General features: G+C 37.0%; 1 protein-coding gene across 5 annotated transcripts in view; it reads left to right on the top strand.

The window, feature by feature from the left end:
* Window positions 1–20,676, top strand: part of DACH2 (dachshund family transcription factor 2) — a 675,689-nt gene that overhangs the window by 394,181 nt on the left and 260,832 nt on the right. The gene's annotated exons all lie outside the window — the stretch shown is intronic.

The raw sequence follows: 20,676 nt of genomic DNA on the forward strand, positions 1-20,676 counted from the left end.
TTTTTTTTTCTATTTCTTTAAAAATGCCATTGGGATTTTGATGGGGATTGCATTAAATATGTATTTTGCTTTGGGTAATATGGCCATTTTAACTCTGTTGATTCTTACAATCCATGAGCACGGAATGTCTTTCCATTTCTTGGAGTCTTTTTCAATTTCTTTTAAAAATGTCTTATAGTTTTCAGTGTATAGGTCTTTCACATCCTTAGTTAAGTTTATTCCTAGGTATTTTATTCTTTTTGTTGCAATTGCAAAGGATTTGTTTTTTGTTTTGTTTTGTTTTGTTTTTTCCCCTGAGGTTTCATTGTTAGTATATAGGAATGCAGTGGACTTTGGACATTGATTTTGTAGCCAGCAAATTTAGTGTATTCATAATTTCTGCAAACAACTTTTCCGATAAGGTGCTAGTATCCAAAATATGTAAAGAACTCATACAATTCAGCAACACAAAACCAAACAATCCAATTAAAAAATGTGGACAGGACCTGAATAGACATTTCTCCAAAGACGACATACAAATGGGCAATAGACATATGAAACAATGTTCAATCATCAGAAAAATGCAAATAAAAACCACAATGAGATATCACCTGACCCCAGTAAGAATGGCTATCATCAACAAGACAAATAGTAACAAGTGTTGGAGAGGCTGTGGAGCAAATGGAACCCTCATACACTGTTGGTGGGAATGCAGACTGGTGCAGACGCTATGGAAGGCAGTGTGGAGGTTCCTCAAAAAAATTAAGAATAGAATTACCATATGACCCAGCAATCACTCTCCTGCTTACCTACAAAAAAACATGAGAACCTTTATCTGAAAAGATACATGTGCTCCGGTGTTCATTACATCTTTATTTACAGTGGCCAAGACATAGAAACTGGTGTCCTTTGATAGATGATTGGATAAGGAAGATGTGGTATATGTACACAGTGGAATAGTATTCTACTGTAAGAAAAGATGAAATATAACCCTTTGCAACAACATGTATGGATCTTAAGGTTATTATGCTGAGCAAAATAAGTCAGACAGAAAAAGTTGAGAATCATATGACTTCACTCATATGGGATATAAAACTGAAAACAACAGAAGAACAAGACCAGCAAATGAAGAAATGAAAACTCATAGACACAGACAACAGCTTAGTGGTTACCAGTGAGTAAGGGTGAATGGGGGTAGTAGATGAGGGTAAAGGGGATCAAATATATGGTGATGGAAGGAGAATTGACTCAATGTGATATATCGGTAATGTATTACAGAATTGTACACCTGAAATCTATGTAATTTTACTAACTATTGTCACTCCAATAAGCTTTGTTTTTTTAAATTTATTGGGGTGACAATTGTTAGTGAAATTCTATAGATTTCAGGTGTAAAATTCTGTACTACATCATCTATAAATCCCATAGTATGTTCAGAACCCAGAGTCAGTTCTCCTTCCATCACCATACATTTGATCCCCCTTACCCTCATCTCCCACCCCCCACCCCCCTTACCCTCTGGTAACCACTAAACTATTGTCCTGGTCTATGAGTTTTTGTTTCTCATTTGTTTGTCTTGTTCTTTTGTTGTTTTTGGTTTATATACCACCTATCAGTGAAATCATATGGTTCTCTGCTTTTTCTGTCTGATGTATTTCGCTTAGCATTATACTCTCAAGATCCATCCATGTTGTCACAAATGTTCTTATGTCATCTTTTCTTATAGCCGAATAGTATTCCATTGTGTATATATACCACAACTTCTTTATCCATTCATCTATCAAAGGACGTTTTGGTTGTTTCCATGTCTTGGCCACTGTAAACAAAACTGCAATGAACGTTGGAGCACACGTGTCTTTATGGATAAATGTTTTCAGATTTTTTTGGTTGATACCCATGACAGGGATTGCTGGGTCATGTGGTAATTCTATTCATAATTTTTTGACGAACCTCCACACTTTCTTCCATAATGGCTGCACCAGTCTGCATTCCCACCACCAGAGTATGAGGGTTCCTTTTTCTCCACAGCCTCTCCAACACTTGTTACTATTTGTCTTGTTGATAATAGCCATTCTGATTGGGGTGAGGTGATATCTCATTGTGGTTTTATTTGCATTTCTCTGATGAGTAGTGATGTTGAGTATTTTTTTCATATGTCTATTTGCGATTTGTATGTCCACTTTGGAGAAATGTCTCTTCAGGTCCTCTGCCCATTTTTCAATTGGGTTGCTTGTTTTTCTGTTGTTGAGTTTCAAGGGTTCCTTGTATATTTTGGATATTAGCCCCTTATCGGAGGCACTGTTTGCAAAAATCTTCTCCCATTCAGTTGGTTGCCTCTTTATTTTGTGGATGGTTTCTTTTGCTGTGCAGAAGCTTTTAAGTTTAATGTAGTCCCATTCATTTATCTTAGCTTTTACTTCCATTGCCTTTCATAAAACGTTCTTTGAACTCAAGGTCCATAAGTTTAGTACCTATGTTCTCTTCTATGCAGTTTATTGTGTCAGGTCTTATACTTAAGTCTTTCATCCAGTTTGAATTAATTTTGTTACCTGGTGACAGATTAATTTTGTTACCTGGTCCAGTTTAATTCTTTTGCACGTTGCTATCCAGTTCTCCAGCACCATTTATTGAAGAGGCTGTCTTTCCTCCATTGTATGTTTTTAGCTTCTTTGTCAAACAGTATGTGGCCATATTTATGTGGTTTTATTTCTGGGTCCTCAATTCTATTTCATTGGTCTATGTGTCTGTGTTTCTGCCAATACCATGCTGTTTTCATTATTGTAGCCCTGTAGTACAAGCTAAAGTCAGGGAGAGTGATAACTCCAGTATTGTTCTTTTTCTTAGGATTGCCTGATTGCTCTGGCAAGGACTTCCAACACTATGTTGAAAAGCAGAGGTGAGAGGGAACAGCCCTGTTGTGTTCCTGAACGTAGAGCAAAGGGCTTCAGTTTTTCACCATTAGATTAGCAGAGGGCTTGTCATATATGGCCTTTATTATGTTAAGGTATTTTCCTTCCATAACTATTTTATTAAGTGTTTTAATCATAAATGGATGTTGTGTCTTGTCAAATGCTTTTTCTGCATCAATTGATATAATCATATGATTTTTGTCCTTTATTTTGTTTATGTGATGTATCACATTGATGGATTTGCAGATGTTGAACCATCCTTGTGCCCCGGGGATGAACCCCACTTGGTCGTGATGAATAATCTTTTTAATGCATTGTTGTATTCGATTTGCTAGAATTTTGTTTAGGATTTTTGCATCTGTATTCATCAGAGATATTGGTCTGTAGTTTTCTTTTTTTGTGTTGTCCTTACCAGGTTTTGGTATCAGGGTAATGTTGGCCTCATAAAATGAGTTAGGAGTACTGTCTCTTCTTCAATTTTTGGAAGAGTTTGAGCAGGATTGGTATTAGATCCTCTTTGAAGGTTTGGTAGAATTCACTAGTGAAGCCATCTGGTCCCGGACTTTTGCTTTTGGGAAGGTTTTGGATGACTGATTCAATTTCATTACTGGTGATCGGTCTGTTTAGATTTTCCAGTTCTTCATGGTTCAGCCTTGGAAGGCTATATGTTTCTAAGAACTTGTCCATTTCTTCTAGGTTATTGAATTTGGTGGCATATAGTCCTTCATAGTATTCTTGGATGATCCTTTGTATTTCTGTGGTGTCCGTGATAACTTCCCTTTTTCATTTCTGATTTTGTTAATTAGTGTCTTCTCTCTTTTTATCTTAGTGAGTCTAGCCAAGGGTTTGTCAATTTTGTTAATCTTTTCAAAGAACCAGCTCTTTGTCACATTAATTTTTTCTATTGTCTTTTTGTTCTCTATTTCATTTAGTTCTGCTCTGATTTTTGTTATTTCCTTTCTTCTGCTGACCTTGGGTTTCACTTGTTCTTCTTTTTCTAGTTCTTTAAGGTGTAACATGAGGTTATTTATTTGGGATTTTTCTTGTTTCTTGAGATAGGCCTGTAATGATATAAATTTCCCTCTTAAAACTGCTTTCGCTGCATCCCAAAAATTTTGGTAGGAAGTATTTTCATTGTCATTTGTTTCTATGTATCTTTTGATCTCTCCTCTAATTTCTTCTTTGACCCAGTCGTTCTTTAAAAGTATGTTGTTTAATCTCCATGTATTTGTGTTTTCTCCTGCTTTCTTTTTGCAGTTGATATCCAATTTCAAAGCCTTGTGATCAGAGAATATGCTTGGTATGATTTCACTCTTCTTAAATTTGCTGAGGCTGATTTTATGTCCCAATATATGGTCTATCCTTGAGAATGTTCCATGTACACTAGAAAAAAATGTATAGTCTGATGTTTTAGGATGAAGTGCTCTGTAAATGTCAATTATGTCCATTTCATCTAATGTGACATTTAGGGCTGCTATTTCGTCATTTATTTTCTGTTTGGATGATCTATCCATAACTGTCAACGATGTATTTAAGTCCCCTAGTATAATTCCGTTTTGGTCAATTTCTCCCTTTAGTTCTGTTAGTAGTTGTTTGGTATATTTTTGGTGCTCCCTGATTGGGAGCATAAATATTGATGACTGTTATGTCTTCTTGTTGTACAGTCCCCTTCACCATTATGAAATGTCCATCTTTGTCTCTTGTTATCTCTTCCACCCTGAAGTTTGTTTCATCTGATATCATTTTGGCTACACCTGATTTTCTTTGGGTACCATTTTCTTGGAGTGTCAATTTCCACCCTTTCACTTTGAGTCTATGCTCGTCCTTATAGCTGAGATATGTCTCTTGGAGACAAGATATGGTTGGGTCTATTTTTTTGATCCAATCTGCTACTCTGTGCCTTTTTATTGGTGAGTTCAGTCCATTTACATTTAGGGTGATTATTAACATGTGAGGCGTTCCTGTCATTCTATCTTTATTTTTCTGGTACGGCTGTGTCTCCATTATTTCTTTGCATTTTTATTGTTGTCAATTATTTTTGTGTGATGGTATTCTATGATGTTTCCCTCTGTTTCTTCTTTTATTACAGTGTGTATTTCAGTTCTGGATTTTTTTTCTTTTTTTTTTTTTTTTTTTGAGTGGTTACCCTTAAGTTTATGTAAAAGAAAGTTTGATATTTAGAGTATTCCATTTTCTTCAGCACACTTACTTTCTCCATTCCCATATTCCAGTTCAGGCCTTTACTCTCCCCTTTTCATGTTTTGGTTGCCACAAATTGTCCCTGTTGATGGTGGTCGAATAGCCTCCTTTAGTATTTCTTGTAGTGCAGGTCGTGTATTAGAAAATTCCCTCAGCTTCTGTATGTCTGGAAACGTCTTTATTCCTCCTTCATATCTAAAGGATATCTTTGCTGGATATATTATTCTTGGCTCATAATTTCTGTCTTTCGATAGTTTGAATATTTGATTCCACTCCCTCCTGGCTTGTAGAGTTTCTGCTGAAAAATCTGGTGATAAGCTAATGGGCTTTCCTTTGTAGGTTACCATGTTCTTTTCCCTGGCTGCCTTGAGGATTCTTTCTTTGTCGTTGATTTTAGACAGCTTCAATACAATGTGCCTTGGAGAAGGTCTGTTGGGCTTGAGGTAATTAGGTTCTATTTGTTTCTTGGATTCAAGGATCCAATTCTGTCCACAAGTTTGGGAAGTTCTCATCGACAATTTGTTTGAATATATTCTCTGTTCCCTTCTCTCTTTCTTCTCCTTCTGGTATGCCCATTATTCTTATATTGCTCTTTCTGATGGAGTCAGAAAGTTCTTGTAGAATTCTTTCATTTCTTTTAAGTCTCAAGTCTCTTTCTTCTTCCATCTGTGTAATTTCCAGGTTTCTATCTTCCATGTCACTGATTCTTTCCTCCATCTGGTCAACCCTACTACCTAAGCTGGCTGTTTCATTCTTAATTTCTTCTATTGAGTTCTTAATCTCCAGAAATTCTATTTGGTTCTTTTCCAAAATTTCAATCTCTTTCGTAAAATGCTCATGTTGTTCTTTGATTGTGTTTCTGAGTTCATTAAACTGCCTTTCTGTGTTTTCTTGCATCTTGTTGAGTTTTTTCAGAACTGCAATCTTGAATTCTCTGTCATTTAAGTCACATATTTCCATATCTTTAAGTTCCTTTTCTGGAGACTTTTCACTTTCTTTCTGAGCTGTCTTGTTGCCTTGGTTATTCATGGCAATTACTGATTTATTATTTCTCTTCCTAGACATCTACAGGAGTGGCTTTTGCAACAGGTTGATGGGAAGAGGTCTTTCTTTTGTTTTCCAGTACTTGTTGGTAGAATGTTTATTTTCTCTCCGCCTGCACCCTTTTTTTTCTCTCTCACATGGTAGTGCTATGTGTTCTCTGCACTGTTCCAGCTTCTCACACAATGGGGGGATTCCCTGGGAGACGGGCTTCTCCTCTGTTAATAGTTCGCCTGTGTCACAGGGGGCATTGTCCGTGTGGGGATGAAGAGAGCTTTTGAAGTTCCAAAGCTCTTCCTGCACCAGGTTCAGATCCCGTATGTTTCAGCAGTTCTGTTTACTCCTGCAGGAATCCGCCCAGATAGGTGGGGACAGGGCTGGCATGAGTTGTGAGAGGTGGCCCAGATCAATGGTGGCGACCACCACCACAGCCGGTCCCGCCTCCACAGCTCCCTCCCCATTGCCGGAACCAAGTGGGCAGCGAATCTTCGTCTACGGTCCACAGTCCTCAGAACAGCAAACGCTTCGCTCTTCTGATCCGACACCACCACTGTTCTGCCTCCAGCACCGGGCACTTGGGGCGGGTTGAGCCCCAGGAGGGTAGGGAGGGGGTGGCCAGTCTAAGTGCCTAAGGCCTCCGTTTTCTGGTCGGCCGTGAGGGCCCAAACCACCGTTTTCAGCCCTCCTCCCTCAGTCTTCTCTCTCAGGTCTCCACTGTGAGTGCAGGGCCCAGTTATGCTATGTGCTGCCCCCCCCAGCCCTGTGTGCCACAAGCGGAGTCCTAGCAGTCCGAGCCCTCTTCCTCCCACAGCCGCAGCAGCTCCAGGACGCAGCGAGCTAGTAGTAGCGAGCCAGGTCCGTGTCCCACGCCGGTGCGTCTCTGTGTCCGCACCCTTCCCCTCCCTCCTTCTGCGCTCGAGTGACCTGCGCACCTTTAGGTGAACTCAGCAGTGCGCCTCCTCGTCCAGCCAGTCCACCGTGCAGTGAGTCCCCTGTGGAGCTGTTGTTGTTCGATTAGTTGTAAATTCCAGGGGAGCTTTATAGAGGCTCACCTCACGCCGCCATTTTGATGACATAATCCCAATAAACTTTAATTTAAAAAAAATATCCAGAATAATTTTTAGACTAATTAAAAAGGAAAATCCGTTGAATAGAATAGTATTCAAACTCGTTTTGATTGGTGAACTGTTACCTTTTAAAATATTCTCTGGCTTATTGAAATTGATCGGTATCTATGAGGCTACATTTTATAGGCTATCAGGAAGGTATCTTATCTGTTGGGTTGGTTTCTTTGAAGCAATCCTGCACTTGGTGATGGGAAGGCTGTGGACTGCTTCTCCTGTTCTTAGGTTCTTGTATTCCTGAACCAGCTAGACATTGGAGCAATTACTCTTGTCCTAATGTCAGAAATTTCAGGTGTTTTGTCACCCATAATCTATGTCTAATGTACACTCTGTCCTAGATTTACAGTGCTATTTGCTGGATTTGCTACTGCTCATTTAAAAATCATAGACCAGTGGGAGGTCAGGGCTGCAAGGCCTTAAAAATTACCTTGACACATCTACTAACACTCTATAAAATGCTCAAAGTGGTACCTAGGGAGGTGTATAACCTATTAGAATGTTTATGTAATATTAGTAGAGTTTATATAGCTCAAATTTTCATAAATAAAAGTGGTCTATTGAGAAGTACCAGCAAGATAATTAATAATTCTCTCAGTGATTATGCTTAAAAAGCTGGGACATTTTCAATTTAAAATGATATCAACAAAGACAAATATAACTGATGATTACTCAATGAAGTATTAGTTAACTTTATGTAAACAGTGTACATATATATAGTTTAAATTCAAATACAGTAAAAAATACAGTGTACATATATATAGTTTAAATTCAAATACAGTAAAAAATAATGTCCAAGTTGTTGAAATTAATCTTGCATCCAAGTTAAAAAAACTATCAATATTTAGAGCAACACTGCTCAAAATGTGTTCCTTGGAGTTCCTTTCGAGCCATTAATAGGTATTCCATGAGAAAGAGTTCTATTATCCAATAAGTTTAGAACATGTAGTGTACTCTATGCCTCTTTAGAAAAATCATAGTAAATGTTAGCATATTATAAGCTTTGAAAAAATCTGCAGTACAGAAACCTGGAGTCAAAGTACCTGGGATTAAACCCCAACTTCAAGGTTTATTAACTATGTGACATTAGGTACTTTATTCAGTTTCCGTGACTCAATTTCCTTGTTTGAAAAATGGAAATAGTAATAGTACTTCCCTACTAAAGTTTTCGTGAATTAAACAGGTAAATATGTAAAGAACTTACAACAGTGTATGGTATATAATAAGTGCCACATAAGGTTTGTTATTTTCAACCCAGTGTTGCCTAAATTAGTCACGGAACTCTTTTACTCCACTCCCTTTTTTAAAACAAACTCTCTTTTTACACTTTGTAGAATAAGTATTCAAATGGAACGTAATGTAGAAAATGTTGATATATGACAAGTTCAATATGGTGCTTCTCTCTTGCTTTTAATCTTTCAAAAGTAGATGTAATAGGAGCATTTGAAGTTTATTATTAGATTTTCAAACTTTGAAATGCCTATTTAGCATTTTCAGAAGAGTTTACAGGAAAATAAATAGTTGCTTAGCAACCTGGAATTTTGTTAGGTGCTTCAGGCGACAGGACATCAGTTTGCTCAATGCAGCGTCCAACCTTCTTCTAGGTTCCTGGGTTGGTTGCACTCTCTACTATGCTGTGATGCTTGGCCTGCCAACTCTTACTAATTGTCATTTTACCGTTTCTCACCCCATTCTGAATGGCAAATTCATTGACTTATTGTACATCCTCCAATCTGTTGTTTTTGAAAGACAAACTGAACTTTTGCAAAGATTGAGTGTATCCTCTCTTCATGTCAGTCTGTAATTCAACAAAGTGTGCAAAATATCCATGCCAACCTAGTAGATTCTTAATGTCTACATCATTTGATGCCTTTGCTGATGTCGAGCCAAATGCACTGGTTGTCTATTGTTTTCAGAACTTCCCAGAGCTGTATTTTCAACCTTTCCCTCTCAGCCATAGAGCTGACTAATTTTAAATGTTTATTTCTCCCTGAATGGGGACTCCTAAGAATCACTATAATATCTGTTCTTCATTTGAGTGACCTGTAACTACTTGCACGTAGCATCATCACTGCACTTTCATTCTTCATTCTTATATCATTATGGCTTTCCTGTTAGTTGCATTCTGAATCTTTCAGAGTTGCAGTATTTTTCTGACTAACAGAGTTCAGAGCATAAGCATCTCCTGAAAATGAGCCTGAATCTTACCTCTGTTTGGAAAGATTTACATCTTCTCAGTTGATTTATAGGAAATTTCAAAACTGTTTCCACTAAATTCAATGTGGTATGTCACATTAACATTTCATACTACCAGATGTTTCATTATTCATGTTTTAGTATATAATACTTGACCCAAAGTAGCTTTGAATGCAAATAACAAACAAGCCAACACACAGTACTTGACTGTCAAAGTAAAATAATAATGTGGCACATCTAAACTGCTTTTCATTTTTGGAAGGATATTATTAATACAACCCTTTGACTGTTAAATTAATTAAATGCTATTTTTAAAAATATACAACCTTACTGCAATGAACTGACTCCTCATTTTGTTTAATTAATTCTAATCCTCAAGATTTGATTACTCATAGCTCTCCTTTAGTTAATTTACTTTTCCTCAGTTTTCACATAAAAGCTTTCAAACTGTATAGAGGGATGGGAACAATATTACCAATTAGGAAACTATAAAATTGTTTTAATTTTTATTCAAATCAGTGTTGTGAACCAAAATTCACTATTTTTTTTTCTCCTGTAAATTTTACAACAAACCATGGATTCCTTCCCACCCCACACTTTCAGTTTGAGGATTATAGATCACATAAAGTTAGTAAGTCTAGATTTGTTAACTAGTGAGAAAGGAGTGCAAGAAAAACTTTGCTTTAGACCATACATGGATAATGCAAAACCAGTGGTTTCAGAAAACTATATGATATAAAGTACATCTCCAGTCAAAATTACTGGTTCATACAAGACTGTAAAGACCATTTAGTCCAACTCATTCATTTTTCATATGAATAAACTGAAGCCCTGAGAATTTAGATGACACATCTTTTCCCTTGTTCTGGTCAGTGACCTATAATACATCTCTGCAGACCCATTTTGGAGAATCTTTTTAAATTATGTAAATTAAAATTAAGATTAAGAAGGTGGGAATCTATCTATCATCTATCTGTTTATTTATTTATTTTTAAAAGAAGGTGGTAATTAGTGGACAAAGCACTCAGAGTAAAAGTTAGGAGATATGAATTCTCATCCTAGCCCTACCAATGACTGGCTGCGTTATAATAAGCCTCTCACTTTTTCTACATTGGACTCAGTTTTTCACTCATAAAATGGAGAATGTGGTTTAGACATTCATTACATTTCTTGTAACTGTTAAGAACTTTATTCACCACTCTAAGTCTGAAGTTGGAGCTCATATACTTACCAACAATAATAATAGTAAATTAGTAACACACATACATGGGCACATGCATACACACATCAAATCATGATATGTTGGGCATTTTAATATTGTTATATTGAATTTTAGGTTAGGAAGTGAGTGTTGATTATATAAGGGATATGCATTATAACTCGGTCAATAACTGCAGTAATTAGACACTGAGCCAATCATGAAATTAGGTGAATAAGAATGGAAGATGCTGAGATTACAGAAGTAAATGCTCAAATATCATAAAGTGCAAAAAATGAGTGCTTTCCCAGTAACAATGAGTCTCTGCCTTTCCAAATCTATTTCAGTCAGTTAAATATCTGTAATTTGAACATAATGTAAAAGTTACCATTTTCAGATTCAGTGGCTGAAAAAGATAACTTATGTTTCTAGATGTTTATGTAGATATTTACCAATAATTGTAACACTTTCACTTTCGAAAATGTCTTTTCATTGTCATTAAACTTACCATTTTCTGCTTGTCTGACGCATGCTGAAAATCTCATTCCCAAGTAAAACTTAACTCAACAGCTCCAAAATGAGCATGCTCTTTTTGTGTGCTTTTCTAGGGCTGTAGTTTGAGAACTCAGTGCCAAGCAGTGATTTGCTGTTTTAAATCCATCAGTGTTACACTGAGCAGCATCCTGAGGTTAAGAATTTAGCTGAACCACTGAATGTATGGATAATTGCTAGTGAAAGATCAAATAAAGCATACGATTGTTTCCACTGCTTTCCATTTGCTTGATGGTGGTTTTACCTGAAGCCATAGACATGCAGGTGCTGTCCTGAAGACTGAACAAATAGGATTTAAGGTTTCATAAGTTTAAAGTCACGGCAATATGCACCATGAGGCAATACAAAATATGAGTTAGAGGCTAAGCCTCTAAACTTTGAACCAAATGTAAGGAGATACAGAGAGACAACGAAAAATATGAGACTGTATGTGATAAGGGGATCATCATATCCCTTTAGAGATTTTCATTAACTCATGTTTGAACTACTTCAATACTTCAGTACATCTAGGTCCCATCAGGAACGTTGGATTTTGCTCCATATCTTCCCCTAAATAACTGACCTATGACAGGTCACTGTGAGACACTTCCTTTATCTTCAAAATGAAGACATTTAACTAGATGGCTCCTAAATATCTTTGTAGTACTATTATACTGTGGTTCTTTACTACCTTAAAATTACTTTCTGAATTTGCTCAGAGATTTTTCCTTCAATGATATAATACAAATAGCAATTCCTTGAAATGATACATAGATGTTATAACTTTTTGTCTTTTCTCTGAATTTTAAAAATATAATGGGAGTCTTGCTCATTCACTTTCTTGAGTGTCATTGTATGAGTTACACATTTTACTTGGGATTTCTTGTCTATAAGATATTTTGTCGACTTTTGTTTTTCATAAAGTAAGAATCCATATTTTGTTCATAAAAATCCACTATTTACACTACCAATAATGAAACAACTAGTAATTCAATAATTATCATAGTCAGGATCCACTTCTGGATTGCTAGTCAGAGGAGCTGATGTAAATTCTGGAGGCTTTTCATGATACATTTTTTATTATGAGGCACTCAGCCCTGGCAGTCCTAAGCAGGGTCCCTTTGTTTAAATTATTACCATCATATGGTTGGCCCATTTGGAGAGTTGGAATTCAGTCAAGCTAAATATGCTAGAAAATGTACAAATGTATATCATCAATTCAGAGACTAAAGCAATTTTCTTTCAGATCCTTTACTGGCCGTGATTCATAGACAAGCTAATATGGTTAAAAGTTTGCTTCATTTTGAGTGTTCCATGCATTGTGAAGAGTAAGAGTGGCAAAATTGAGACTGAGTGTTTCTCCCAAGCACACAGTTAGATGTTGTAGGCTGTACGTACTTCCACTTACACCTTTGATAAGGATTCACCCTGCCTCTTAGAATCAGATTCTTCTAATAATGGCAGTTATGAGTTGTTTTCTTTTTGCAACAACCAATATATTCCTCCTTTGCCTTGATTTGCATTTGCATAAAAGAATGCATTTCACTGAATTCTAAAATACTGTTTTAAATGTGCCAGAATTTGTTTGTTTCGCTCATGGCACCTATGCAGCAGCAGATGGATAGGGATTTCAGCACTATCTAAAAATGATAAAGTTGAAAATCTCCGGTGCTCAAGGTGCCCAGAGGAGAAGGAAAGAAATGGTGGAGATCTATAAGCTATGGGAGATTGGTAATGTTCAAGCATATGGCTATAGACTTTTGTCAGGAAAACGGGAATGCAGAACTACAGCATTCCTGATGGAACATCTCAGTGGGATGTTCCATTTCTAAGACAGATGTGATCTCCTTATTGGAACAAGGGAAAGAGCCCTGGATGTGACAGAAGGACTTTGCCCAACACATTTTGAAACCTACAGAGTTTGGATTATTTTATAGACAAATATAAAATAGCAAAACAAATTTTAAAAATATGTAGAATGCCAGAGTAGAAAAAATGGAAAATTTTCCACAAGAGAAGTTTACAGATTATCTGTGGTTCTGCTCCACACATCTTCATTTTCAGATTCAGGCTGAAGAAAAGTGACCCCTATTGGGAACATGCTGTTATAAGGGCAAGGAGAAAAGAAAGAGGAAGATATGGCCGAAGCATACAATGCCTGTTCAATCTTTTGGTTGTACTTTCCGTAATTATCTCTGTTCTCATATCAATAGCCAAAAATCATATGTACATTTTTCTGCAATTGTCTTTCTGGACAAATATCTCATAGATAACCTTCCATGTCAACTCTGCAGTTGACACTTGGGTTGCTTCCACCTTTTGGGTACTGTGAATAATGCTGCTATGAACACAGGTGTACAAGTATCTCTCCTCCCTTTTTTCTGTTCTTTTGAATATATACTCAAAAGTGAAATAACTGGATCATATGCTAATTCTATGTTTAAATTTTTGAGAAACTGCCATGCTGTTTTCCACCCTGGCTTTGCCATTTTACATTCTGACCAACAGTGCACAAGGATTCCCAATTCTGTGTCTTTGCCATTACATGTTTTTCTTCTTTTTTGTTGTTTTTTTTAATCCTTTCGTGAATTTTTTAAAATTTATTAAGGTGACAAATGTTAGTAAAATTACATAGATTGCAGGTGTACAATTCTGTGTTACATCATCTATAAATCCCATTGTGTGTTCACCACCCAGAGTCAGTTCTCCTTCCATCACCATATATTTGATCCCCCTTACCCTCATCTCCCACCCCCACCCCCTTACCCTCTGGAAACCACTAAACTATTGGCTGTGTCTATGAGTTTTTGTTTCTCATTTGTTTGTCTTGCTCTTTTGTTGTTTTTGGTTTATATACCACCTATCAGTGAAATAATATGGTTCTCTGCTTTTTCTGTCTGACTTATATCACTTAGCATTATACTCTCAAGATCCACCCATGTTTTCACAAATATTCTTATATCATCTTTTTTTACCGCCGAATAGTATTCCATGGTGTATATATACCACAACTTCTTTATCCATTCATCTATCGAAGGACGTTTTGGTTGTTTCCATGTCTTGGCCACTGTAAACAAAGCTGCAATGAACATTGGAGCACACGTGTCTTTATGTATAAACGTTTTCAGATTTTTTGGGTAGATACCCAGGAGAGGGATTGCTGGGTCATATGGTAATTCTATTCGTAATTTTTGAGGAACCTCCACACTTTCTTCCATAATGGCTGCACCAGTCTGCATTCCCACCAACAGTGTATGAGGGTTCCTTTTTCTCCACAGCCTCTCCAACATTTGTTACTATTTGTCTTGTTGATGATAGCCATTCTGACTGGGGTGAGGTGATATCTCATTGTGGTTTTTATTTGCGTTTCTCTGATGATTAGTAATGGTGAGCATTTTTTCATATGTCTAATTGCCATTAGTATGTCCTCTTTGGAGAAATGTTTCTTCAGGTCCTCTGCCCATTTTTCAATTGGGTTGTTTCTTTTCTTGTTGTTGAGTTGCATGAGTTCCTTGTATATTTTGGATATTAGCCCCTTATCGGAGGCACTGTTTGCAAAAATCTTCTCCCATTCAGTTGGTTGCCTCTTTATTTTGTGGATGGTTTCTTTTGCTGTGCAGAAGCTTTTAAGTTTCATATAGTCCCATTCATTTATTTTAGCTTTTACTTCCATTGCCTTTGGAGTCAAATTCATAAAATGCTCTTTGAACCCAAGGTCCATAAGTTTAGTACCTATGTTTTCTTCTATGCAGTTTATTGTGTCAGGTCTTATGCTTAAGTCTTTGATCCATTTTGAATTAACTTTGGTACATGGTGACAAATAGCAGTCCAGTTTCATTCTTTTGCACGTGGCTATCCAATTCTCCCAGCACCATTTATTGAAGAGGCTGTCTTTCCTCCATTGTATGTTTTTAGTTTCTTTGTCAAAAATTATCTGTCCATATTTACGTGGTTTTATTTCTGCATTCTCAATTCTATTGCATTGATCTACATGTCTGTTTTTCTGCCAGTACCATGCTGTTTTGATTATTGTAGCCTTGTAGTACAAGCTAAAGTCAGGGAGTGTGATATATCCAGTATTCTTTTTCTTAAGATTGCTTGGCTATTCGGGGTCTTTTGTGCTTCCAAACAAATCTGATGATTTTTTGTTCTATTTCTTTAAAAAATGCCATTGGGATTTTGATGGGGATTGCATTAATCTGTATATTGCTTTGGGTAATATGGCCATTTTAACTATGTTGATTCTTCCAATCCATGAGAGTGGATTGTCTTTCCATTTCTTTGTGTCTTCTTCAGTTTCTTTCAAAAGTGTCTTATAGTTTTCAGCATATAGGTCCTTCACATCCTTGGTTAAGTTTATTCCTAGGTATTTTATTCTTTTTGCTGCAATTGCAAAAGGAACTGTTTTTTTGTATTTCTTTTTCTGAGATTTCATTGTTAGTACATAGGAATGCAACGGACTTTTGTGCGTTGATTTTGTAGCCAGCAACTTTACTGTATTCGATGATTGTTTCTAATATCTTTTTGGTGGAGTCTTTAGGGTTTTCTATATATAACATCATGTCATCTGCAAAGAGGGTTAATTTAACTTCTTCATTCCCAATTTGGATGCCTTTAATTTCTTTCTCTTGCCTGATTGTTCTGGCAAGGACTTCCAACACTGTGATAAAAAGCAGAGGTGATAGGGGACAGCCCTGTCGTGTTCCTGAACGTAGAGCAAAGGGCTTCAGATTTTCACCATAATTATGAAATTAGCTGAGGGCTTGTCATATATGGCCTTTATTATGTTAAGGTATTTTCCTTCTATACCTATTTTATTAAGTGTTTTAATCATAAATGGATGTTGTATCTTGTCAAATGCTTTTTCTGCATCAATTGATATAATCATATGATTTTTGTCCTTTATTTTGTTTATGTGATGTATCACATTGATGGATTTGGATGTTGAACCATCCTTGTGCCCCGGGATGAACCCCACTTGGTCGTGATGAATAATCTTTTTAATGCATTGTTGTATTCGATTTGCTAGAATTTTGTTTAGGATTTTTGCATCTGTATTCATCAGAGATATTGGTCTGTAGTTTTTTTGTGTTGTCCTTACCAGGTTTTGGTATCAGGGTAATGTTGGCCTCATAAAATGAGTTAGGAGTACTGTCTCTTCTTCAATTTTTGGAAGAGTTTGAGCAGGATTGGTATTAGATCCTCTTTGAAGGTTTGGTAGAATTCACTAGTGAAGCCATCTGGTCCCGGACTTTTGCTTTTGGGAAGGTTTTGGATGACTGATTCAATTTACACTGGTGATCGGTCTGTTTAGATTTTCCAGTTCTTCATGGTTCAGCCTTGGAAGGCTATATGTTTCTAAGAACTTGTCCATTTCTTCTAGGTTATTGAATTTGGTGGCATATAGTCCTTCATAGTATTCTTGGATGATCCTTTGTATTTCTGTGGTGTCCGTGATAACTTCCCCTTTTTCATTTCTGATTTTGTTAATTAGTGTCTTCTCTCTTTTTATCTTAGTGAGTCTAGCCAAGGGTTTGTCAATTTTGTTAATCTTTCCAAAGAACCAGCTCTTTGTCACATTAATTTTTTCTATTGTCTTTTTGTTCTCTATTTCATTTAGTTCTGCTCTGATTTTTGTTATTTCCTTTCTTCTGCTGACCTTGGGTTTCACTTGTTCTTCTTTTTCTAGTTCTTTAAGGTGTAACATGAGGTTATTTATTTGGGATTTTTCTTGTTTCTTGAGATAGGCCTGTAATGATATAAATTTCCCTCTTAAAACTGCTTTCGCTGCATCCCAAAAATTTTGGTAGGATGTATTTTCATTGTCATTTGTTTCTATGTATCTTTTGATCTCTCCTCTAATTTCTTCTTTGACCCAGTCGTTCTTTAAAAGTATGTTGTTTAATCTCCATGTATTTGTGTTTTTCCTGCTTTCTTTTTGCAGTTGATATCCAATTTCAAAGCCTTGTGATCAGAGAATATGCTTGGTATGATTTCAATCTTCTTAAATTTGCTGAGACTGATTTTATGTCCCAATATATGGTCTATCCTTGAGAATGTTCCATGTACACTAGAAAAGAATGTATAGTCTGATGTTTTAGGATGAAGTGCTCTATAAATGTCAATTATGTCCATTTCATCTAATGTGTCATTTAGGGCTGCTATTTCGTTATTTATTTTCTGTTTGGATGATCTATCCATAGCTGTCAATGATGTATTTAAGTCCCCTAGTATAATTGTGTTTTGGTCAATTTCTCCCTTTAGTTCTGTTAGTAGTTGCTTGGTATATTTGGTGCTCCCTGATTGGGGCATAAATATTGATGACTGTTATGTCTTCTTGTTGTATAGTCCCTTTACCATTATGAAATGTCCATCTTTGTCTCTTGTTATCTTTTTCACCTGAAGTCTGTTTCATCTGATATCATTATGGCTACACCTGATTTTCTCTGGGTACCATTTGCTTGGAGTGTCAATTTCCACCCTTTCACTTTGAGTCTATGCTTGTCCTTGTAGCTGAGATGTGTCTCTTGGAGACAGCATATGGTTGGGTTTAGTTTTTGATCCAATCTGCTACTCTGTGCCTTTTTATTGGTGAGTTCAGTCCATTTACATTTAGGGTGATTATTGATATGTGAGGATTTCCTGTCATTCTATCTTTAGTTTTCTGGTAAGGCTGTGTCTCCATTGTTTCTTTGCCTTTTGTTGTTGTCTATTATTTCTGTGTGGTGGTATTCTATGATGTTTCCTCTGTTTCTTCTTTTATTACAGTATATATTTCAGTTCTGGATTTTTTTTTGAGTGGTTACCCTTAAGTTTATGTAAAAGAAAGTTTGATATTTAGAGTATTCCATTTTCTTCAGCACGCTTACTTTCTCCATTCCCATATGGCTTTCAGGCCTTTACTCTCCCCTTTTTATGTTTTGGTTGCCACAAATTGTCCCTGTTGATGGTGGTCAAATAGCCTCCTTTAGTATTTCTTGTAGTGCAGGTCGTGTATTAGAAAATTCCATCAGCTTCTGTATGTCTGGAAAGGTCTTTATTCCTCCTTCATATCTAAAGGATATCTTTGCTGGATATATTATTCTTGGCTCATAATTTCTCTCTTTCAATAGTTTGAATATTTGGTTCCACTCCCTCCTGGCTTGTAGAGTTTCTGCGGAAAAATCTGATGATAATCTAATGAGATTTCCTGTTTAGGTTACTGTCTTCTTATCCCTGGCTGCCTTGAGGATTCTATCTTTGTCGTTGATTTTAGACCGCTTCAATACAATATGCCTTGGAGAAGGCCTGTTGGGATTGAGGTAATTAGGTGTTCTATTTGCTTCTTTGATTCGAGGATCCCTTTTTGTCCACTAGTTTGGGAAGTTCTCATCAACAATTTGTTTGAATATATAGTTTGTTCCCTTCTCTCTTTCTTCTCCTTCTGGTATGCCCATTATTCTTATATTGCTCTTTCTGATGGAGTCAGAAAGTTCTTGTAGAGTACTTTCATTTCTTTGAAGACTCACGTCTCTTTCTTTTTCCATCTGTGTAAGTTCCAGGTTTCTATCTTCGGTGTCACTGATTCTTTCCTCTGTCTGGTGAACTCTAACACCTAACCTGGTTATTTCATTCTTAATTTCTTCTATTGAGTTCTTAATCTCCAGAAATTCTATTTGGTTCTTTTTTTAAAATTTCAATCTCTTTCGTAAAATGCTCATGTTGTTCTTTGATTGTGTTTCTGAGTTTGTTAAACTACCTTTCTGTGTTTTCTTGCATCTCGTTGAGTTTTTTCAGAACTGCAGTCTTGAATTCTCTGTCATTTAAGTCACATATTTCCATATCTTTAAGTTCCTTTTGTGAAGACTTTTCACTTTCTTTCTGAGCTGTCTTGTTGCCTTGGTTATTCATGGCAATTACTGACTTATTCTTTCTCTTGCTAGACATCTACATGTGTGGCTTCTGCAACAGGTTGACAGGAAGAGGTCTTTTTTTTTTTTTCCAGTACTTGTTGGTAGAATGTTTTATTTTATTCTGCCTGCAGCTTTTTTTTTTCTCTCTCACTCGGTAGTGCTATGTGTTCTCTGCACTATTCCAGCTTCTCACACAATGGGGAGATTCCCTAGAAGATGGGCTTCTCCTCTGTTAACAGTTCGCCTGTGTCACAGGGTGCAGTGTCCGTGTGGATATGTGTAGAGGTTTTGAAGTTCCAAAGTTCTTCCTGCACCAGATTCAAAGCCCGTATTTTTCAGCAGTTCTGTTTACTCCTGCAGGGATCTGCCCAGATAGGTGTGGCCAGGGGCGGGGTACGTTGTGAGAGGTGGCCCAGAGCAATGGCAGCGACCACCGCCACAGCCGGTTCTGCTTCCACAGCTCTCTCCCCTTTTCCAGAACTAGTTGGGCTGCAAATCTGTGTCTGCAGTCCACAGTTCTCAGAACTGCAAATCTTCCATTCTTTTGATCTGACACTGCTACTGTTCTGCTTCTAGCACCGGGCAGGTGGGGACGGGGCGAGCTCTGGGAGGGAAGGGAGGGGCGGCTAGTCTCATTGTAAGGCTTCTTTTCTCTGCTCGGCAATGAGGCCTTAAACCACCGTTTTCAGCCTTCTTCCCTCAGTCTTTTCTCCGAGGTGTCTGCTGTGAGCGTTGTGTTCAGCCGTGTTATATGCTGTCCCTTCAGCCCTGTGGGCCATAATCGGAGCCCTAGCAGTCCGAGTTCTTACCTCTCCCGCAGCTGAGGTAGTTCCGGGATGCAGCGAGCTCGGAGCACTGAGCTAGGTCTGCGTCCTGAGCCCACTCTGCTCTGTGTCCGTACTTCTCCCTTCCCTCCTCCTGGCTCGCAGGATTCATGATTCATGGAGCTTTAGGTGAATTCAGTGTTGGGCCTCCTCATCTTCTTGTCTGCTGTGCAGGGAGTCCTTTGTGGAGTTATTGTTATTCGATTAGTTCTAAATTCCAGGGGAGCTTTACAGAGAGGCTCACCTCACGCTGCTATTTTCATGATGTCTCTGTTTTCTGTTTTTTGATAGTAGGCATCCTAATGTGTGTGAAGTGCCATCTCATTGTAGTTATTATTTGCATTTACCTAATGATTAGCGATGTTGAGCACTTTTTATGTGCTATTGGCTGTTTGCATATGTTTTTTGGAGAAATGTTTATTCAAGTCCTTTACCCATTTTTGAATAGTGTTTTATTATTATTATTATTATTATTATTATTATTATTATTATTATTTTGTAATTGGGTTGTAGGATTTCTTTGTATATCCTGGATAAAGATACATCATCAGATATGTGTGTAAATATTATTTTTTCTGTTTCTGTGAGTTGCTTTTTTACTCTTGATAATGGTTTTTTGATGCACAAAATTTAGTATTGTCATAAACTCCAGTTTGTTTATTTTTTTCCTTTGTTGCCTGTGCCTTTTGTGTCATAGCCAAGAAATCTTTGCCAAATCTAATGTCATGAAGCTTTTGTCCTATGTTTTCTTCTAAGGCTTTTATAACTTAAGTCTTACATTTAGGT

This window comes from Rhinolophus sinicus, chromosome X, assembly GCF_036562045.2.
Source record: "Rhinolophus sinicus isolate RSC01 chromosome X, ASM3656204v1, whole genome shotgun sequence".
Lineage (NCBI taxonomy): Eukaryota > Metazoa > Chordata > Mammalia > Chiroptera > Rhinolophidae > Rhinolophus > Rhinolophus sinicus.